This window comes from Piliocolobus tephrosceles, chromosome 2 (assembly GCF_002776525.5).
Source record: "Piliocolobus tephrosceles isolate RC106 chromosome 2, ASM277652v3, whole genome shotgun sequence".
Classification (NCBI taxonomy): Eukaryota; Metazoa; Chordata; class Mammalia; order Primates; family Cercopithecidae; genus Piliocolobus; species Piliocolobus tephrosceles.
In genome coordinates, this window is record NC_045435.1 from 141,814,241 (window position 1) to 141,821,978 (window position 7,738).

The 7,738-nt window shown below is 38.2% G+C and overlaps 1 pseudogene; it reads right to left on the reverse strand.

Annotated features, from left to right (window-relative positions):
• Positions 1 to 3,424: 3,424 nt before the first annotated feature.
• Positions 3,425 to 5,628, reverse strand: LOC111539434 (annotated as a pseudogene).
• Between the last annotated feature and the right edge of the window lie 2,110 nt (positions 5,629 to 7,738).

The window sequence follows — 7,738 nt, forward strand, 5'->3', positions numbered from 1 at the left end:
TTACCTAAGCAAAAACACTAATCAGCTAATAGATACCAGAGAAGCATCCATAACCCAACAGTGTGTGAAGATTCAAATGTAATAAATGGTGGGTCTTCTTTTGAAAAGCAATTAGGAGTCATCCAATACCTATGAGTTAATCTATATGAAGGGTTTAATTTCAGCAGCCTTCTATTCTGCCTTCCTTTCCTTCCTCTAATTGAGTAAACAAATGCATTAGTCAGCAAGGCTAAGTCTTCTAGGGTGAAATGTCTTGTGGTTCTAACCATTCTGCCTCATTTCCAGGATATTAACAGGACATTTGAAGATGATTTTAAAGATAATAAGATATAGCCCTTTGGAAGAAAAGCAGATTAGGGGCTTCCAGCCAGTGCATTGCTAAACATACTCACTGAAACTTAATATCTTAAAAGCATTTCCTTCCTAAGTTGTGCTCATCTTAAAAAAAAAGCTTTTCAGGGAAACACTCGTGTTTGGGGCCCACAAAAACAGCCTAGCACTGAAGCCAATTCTCATTTCCAGTGGGTGAAAGGAGTCCAGGGATTCTCCATGCACAGAGGGAAAAGTCAATCATTATTTGCTGACTGAATCATATATTCAGCAAGGATGAAGATGTAATTTGCAGTAAATGACATGGACAATTTTTAAATATTTTGACAGTTACCCCTGTTGTCAGCTGGATTTTTCACCTGCAGATGTTGTTACTTGACAATACCATCTGCCTTGAGTATAAGTGCTTTATTATTTTGTGTGGTCAGGCCAGTTTTCCAGATGCTTCCTCTTCCTTAAAAGTTAGCAAGGAAAAAAAAAAAATGAACACAGCCAGGCACAAAGAAGACTGCTAGCCCAGCAACAGCTGCTGTAGCATTCTGACCTTCTAGAACACTGATGCTTTAATTTCTTTCCCGCCCAGTAAAGGTGGGGTAACCTGCCTGTCAAAAGAATGCCATTCTAAAACACATGGAAACAGGGAGGGCCTCTGTCTTCCTGGAACTTAAGTTCTAGTGGGAGAAAGATGGACTATAAGTAGGTAAATAAATCATGTCAGATAATAATAAGTATTATGAAGAATAAAAGTAGTTGTAATAAGACACAGTAACTGAGGGATGGAAGTGGATGGCTATTTTAGATAGAAAGATCAAGAAAATCCTCTTATAGGAAGTATGACATTTGAGATGAAAGCTGAAGGATAAACAGTAGCCAAACTAGTTTTAACACTTTAGAATGTTTTTTACATTTTTTAGATGTGCTTATATAATTTATTTTTGGTAGTTTTACTGTACATTTATTTTTAAAGAAAAACAAAAGACAAATCCAAGTTTTCCAGGCAAATAAACTTATAACTTTATCACATCTGATACTATCATCTTCTATATAAGCTTTTAATTAAATTGTTTCTACATACTTCATGTTGTTTGATTTGATTAAATGTCTCCTATTATTCGTTGTGCAAATATTTACTAAGCTAAAATAAAAACAAACATTAAGAAACAATTTTTACCTTGTAATGTAAAACAAAAGAAAGAAAGGGTTTCTTAATACTATTCTATGCTTGAATGTTGGCACTCTTGTTTTTCAAACCTTATTTATCAAAACTGATAGTAGCCTCAAGAAGTTTAATGATACTGGTCCTGGTATTTTTTTGCCATATTTATTACATAGCAATAGTATTTACAAGGCTGAAGTAGCTGACACATATTGGTAGTCACTGTAGAATTTTGATTACAGTTATAAAAATTTAGTTGATGGATTAACTCTGTACCCTGTCATCTTTTAGCCTGCCTGTTCTTTCTTGGAATAAAATGCATATCCCTTAGGGTTAAGATCCATAGTTCCAGAATATTCTCAGCCATCTGGTTCAGGTACAGGGTAAAGTTAAGCTGGAAATAATAATTATTAGCTAAAAGAAGCTTCTTTTGTCTTACCTACTTCCCAAGGACTCTGTTTGTAAAAAGAGTACAGACCAGAAATCCTGTGCCTTGCTGAATTCTTTCCATGTGCCATCCTATTGCTGAGCTTTCGTTTCCTCATTTATTAAATGAGAAACAAAATATCTGCCCTATCACCACTTACAGGTGTGATTTATAGATTTAATGAGAATATATCAAAATACTTTATAACCTACAAAACATAAATTTATATAATGCTAGCCACTTTGAATTGAACATCCTCTAAATTCTAGAAATAGTACTGGAAGCTTTGCATATATAGTGTTGCCTCTTAATTCTCAATACAACCCCTCAGTTTTTATAATTACTTTCAGTATATAAATGAGTTAAGAGAAGTGCAAAAAAAGTTAGGTAATTTGACAAAAGTCAAATAGCTAGAGAGGGCAAAGTTGGGATTCAACACAATAATGCTTCCAAATAGAGGCTTTACTTTTCCCTTCTACTCAGAGCTAACACAACAGCCTTATTTAATATCCTTAAGAATGGTGGGTGAGACTAAGAAAACTTGGGATGGGGAGGAATCAATGAATAGCCCTACTTTGACAAAGAAAACACCCTGATAAAATCTCTGCTGTATTTTAGAATCCCTGGGCTTCATATATTGTTTCACAGTTTTTATTAATCAACTATAAGATGAAAAGTGAAAAATAAAATTCAGATGCAAAAATACGATATGCCATCCCACCCAAGATTATATTTTAAAATTCTACTTTACTCATTTTATCAGGCATATGAATAAATCACAAATAACGTGAAATAAGAAAAACAAAGACTTCCGTTGCTTTTGGAAAACAGCTGAGAAACAACAGAAAATTATCTTTAGAAATACAGGAAACAAAGTTGCTTTTATAGTAGCCAATATGACCTCATTAGGCACTAAGACACATCTCTGTTTGTAACCTTAATACAGCTATAGTATTACTATTTATAAAAATCACGACTTCCAGTAAAAACTGAGTATTTTGCCACACTAATCTTCAAATTGCATCACTAAAAATATAGTTATACACACCAGTTTCTAATCTCAGAACATTCTACACAATAGATTTTAATCATTGGAATAAATAATTGCTCAGAAAAGCAGTACTGCTTCAATTACAATATGATTTGCCAGTCAATATTCCTGTTTTCCAGTAAAAAGATTTCATGAGCAGAAACATTGAGCTCCTTGTGTTTTCATCAATCAAGAGAACATTTCTGGGCCAGGCACAGTGGCTCACGCCTATAATCCCAGCACTTTGGGAGGCCGAGGTGGGCGGATCACTTGAGGTCAGAGCTCCAGACTGGCCTAGCCAACATGGTGAAACCCCATCTCTATTAAAAATACGAAAAATTAGCCAGGTGTGATGACAGGCTCCTGTCATCCCACCTACTCAGGAGGCGGAAGCAGGAGAATCGCTTGAACTTAGGAGGCGGAGGTTGCAGTGAGCTGAGACTGCGCCACTGCACTCCAGCCTGGACGACAGAGCGAGACTTTATCTCAAAAAAATAAAAAAAGAGAGAGAACATTTCTGAGCAGCTTCCATGCAAACATTTTTAACAGGTGGACACAGATCTGTAATCTTCGCTCCTCATAATGACACTGCCAGACATAGGCATGTGAACTCCTACCTCTGCACCCTTATGGACAGTGTCAGGACCTACTCCACTATCACCTCTATATCCAAAGACAGGAGCTGGGTCCTCAACCAGTGAACCTTTGGCATCATATCTTTCATAAATTTCTGTTCTCCAAATCCAGGTTCCATTGTCATTACCAAGGCCATATCTATTTTATTAGCACACGGTGCCAAATACTCAACTGTAGTTCCCAGTTTAATGGCAAGGCCAGCATTCAGCTCATTCTCCCAAATGTCTTTAATCAAAGCCCTTGGGTTCTCAGTAGCCTCAAGATGAAAGGTGTACTGATTGGCACCTGCTCCAACCATTGGCTTTACCCACTGTTTACGGCCTGAACCCTCTCATGTGCATGTCAAAGAGTCCTGACCTAGCTCCTTTTGAGGGCTTTCTACCACAGAGTCAATTATCTAGAGGCACTTGTCCCCAAATTGGCCGGGCCACTGTTGAGGAGAGGTGGGCCAATCTTGCAGTCTGACACTATAGTCTGGGCTTATATAATTTATAATATAATGTTTTCTTGATCCATTATAGAAGTATCTTTAAATATTCTTCCACAGTAAAAGCAATCATATAATGAAGTTAAGGTTCCCCATCCTTCTGCCTATTTTGTCTTTCCAGTCCCTACGCCCCTGTTCCTAACTCTCATTGCTATGCCAGAGGAATTGCTAGTAACAATCTGCTTGATGACTGAATTACCGACAAGCATTCTGTATTGACATATTTAATTCAAATGTGGTAGACAATTTGAAAAGTCTTAAGAGTTCTCTCCTTGTTATTTTCCCTGGATATGATTTTACCTTTCCTGTGCAAAAACCAATGCAAGTCCCAAAGGCTGAAGACTGTCCCCAGTTCCCTTTTAATTGTGTAACTGAATGGCAAGCACCAAATAAATAGTGGCTCCCCGCACCCCAGTAACAATGAGAAATGATAGACTATGAGCTATGTGCCCAATAGTCAGCAAAAGATTTTACGTATATCCTTATTTCATCCTCACAAAACAAACACTCCACCCTATACTGTCAATACTGTCTCTGTAAATGTCCCTATTTTAGAAGTGAGGCTCGTAGATTAAATAAATTGCCCAACATCACATAGTAAGAGACATGCAAAAGTTTATATTCAGGTCTGGCCATCAGCCCTGCTCTAGATGAAGGATTGGCAAACTATGGCCCAAACCAGCTTACCACTTGTTCTTGTACAGCCTGAGAGCTAAGAATAAATTTTACATTTCCTAATGGTAAGAAAAAAAAGAATAGTCTCTTGTGACATATAGAAATTATATAAAATTAAAATTTCAGTGTCCATAAATTGTTTTATTGGACCACAGCGACACTCATTTGTTATGTGTTATCTAGAGCTGCTTTCACACCACAACAGCAGAGCTAAGCAGTTGAATAGTTGTAACAGAGATGCAATATCCTGCAAAAACTAAAATATTTAACAACATAATTTAAGGAAAAGTTTTCCAACCCCTCCTCTAGATAACCAAGAACCACATGGGCAGCAAATGAGTAATGGGCTTCATTATTCTCAGTTTAATCAGAAAAACTGAGTTACTACAATATCATGGTATTAGATGGTTTGATATAGGAATCAGGACTTACAGGAAAGTGGAAGAAGCTAGAAGAGTGAAGATCTGGAGGCTTCAGCTGGAGGATCAGGAAAACTGCCAATATAATTTCAACTTGAAGTGCCAGAGCGGGTGAAGAAAGCGGGGCTCGTGAGGAACTCCAAGGAACCACTACCCCTGGTTTCACAACCCGAAAAGGGAGTTCAGGAACAGCTTTGCAAAGCAATCATGTCTGGCAGTCAAGAGCTCCCCAAAATCATGGCTTCTTTTCACTTTTGCTTTCCAAATCTCTGCAAGTTCCTCCCAGTGGTAAACACTAACTCTGACCTATAGAGGAAAAGGAATTCTGGGAAACAGGCCCAGTCTTAGAACGAAATGATGATTGTGTAGATTTGACAACATAACCCAGCATACGTCCCAACCAGTGTTTGGCAATACCATAGGCACTACTTCTCCAGTAGTAGCCAGTACCTGCAAAGAGCCTGCCATCTTGCCTGTGGTGGAGATGTAAATTGGGGCCCTAGGATACCCATGGCAGGTCAGGATGTAACCTTCTCAGCCCGTATCTTCTAGGTGTGGCAGGTTCGCTTGCCTAGCCTTCTATTACACCCCCTATTCACAGTACTTATGCTGTTTCTCCTTTGGAACTGGATCCAGACTTGAACCCCAAACTATTCAACTGGGTACCCAGTATTTTATTATCTTCATTGTCAGATTGTGTTCATTGTCAATAAAAGGGACTTCCCTGGTGCTCACTTCTGCCTTCAAGCTGGGCTGGGTGCCTTATAAACGTCATCTCATTTAATACACTCAATAACCCCTCCAGGTAGGGAGGCTTAACCTCTTTTTACAGATGAGGAAACTAAAGTTTGAAGAGATTAAGAAAATTGCCCAAATTCACGGTGTAAATGGTGAAGCCAGGTTTGAGTCTCTGTTCCATATGATTCCCAAACCCAGTACAGCAGACTATTATGCTCTGTGCTACAGCCAAGTTCTTCTCAGACTCTGCTTCTAGAACGCTCCCCTTCACTGTGGCTTACAAATTGGAGAGCTTTTATTTGCTGGTAATCTAATTGCCCACAACCATGTTCTAATTCTCCCTCCCTCAAATTAGACCCTTGAAAACTTCCAGATTCAACTAGATTTCACCAAACGTCCTATATTAACTACTGAATTTATCCTAGATAGGTATGGGGATCAGATATATTGTCTTTCTGGTTCTTTTTTAGCAATCCTGCATCAGTCAACCCATCTGCCCTACTTGTTCTCAACACACAGTGTGTTCCTGACTACGACAGCTCTTTGTTGTAATAAGTAATCTCCTCTCCTAAGATAGGTAAGTATAGGGTAAGAACTCAAGTGTGGACTCATGAGACTGCCTGTTTTAATCTAGGCCCTATCAATTACCACCTGTGCATGACCTAACCCCTGTGCCTCAGTGTTCTCCTCTATAAAATAGAGACAGTAATCGTACCTATTTTATACAATTACTGTGAGGATTAAGTAAATTAAGACATTCAAATAACTTACTGCAATGGGATATTTAATATAAGCATACACTATTGGCTATGTTTATGATGATTATCTTCATAAATCAAAAACATCAGAAAACACTTGCTTTTCAAAATGATGCACAGACACTTTCTACCTAAGCCAACTTGAACAATGGCTTCTAGTCTGATGAAATGGTTTCTCAGTATAATAATGATAAAAATAATTAATAGTAGTTAGCCAGTATGGTGCCTTGTAATTTTGAAATAGCTTTCTCATTAATCATAAGCATGCACAATTATTTTTGTTCATGGCCTAAATCTCCAGTTAATGGATTCTGAACCGAGGCTGTGTCAGATCAGCCAGAAGGTGTGTGGATTTGTGAAGAAGCAGAAAAGGGCTTAGAAAGCTAGTGTTCAATTGCTAATGCATGTGGGATCCTGTGCAGCTGATCTGCATGCTAATTACCTTGCTAGAAACTAGATTATGCAGAACAGACACAAGCAATATTACAGTATCGGTGACATTCTCTTTCCTTCTCCCTCTTTCCCTCTCTCCCTTTCCCCCATCTCTCTTCTTGCTGCCTATCTCCATCATGCAATCTCTTTGTCACTAGAGAAGGGAAACACTCCACCCTGTCCCCAAAATGAAGGAAGAAATCTGAAAAGAGTCTTTTATGGAGTCTCCACAGCTGGAAAGTAATTGTCAAAATAACACTTGGGATCCAGGCACACTAAAATGGCTTTAGGCATGAGAGTGACATGGTCCAATTTACATTATAGAAAGATCCGCCTGGAAACAGAGAGAAAGGGATTGAAGAGAGACTAACCTGAAAGCAGGGAGTATCTGTTACAGTAATCTAGGGCGATATTATAGTGGTCTGAATAAGGTGTTGTTAAATGGAAAGAAATGGATACTTGTGGGAGGCATTTAAGAATTAGTTCTAAAGACTAATTGCATAAGGGGTTGAGAAAAAAGGAGAAGTCAAAGTTGATCGCCAGGGGTTTGTTACAGGCAACTGGATCTTCTGGGCCTAGAGATAATTAGTAATACAAATTATTTGATTAAATGGCCTCACACACCCAATTAATTAACATAATGAGTTAAT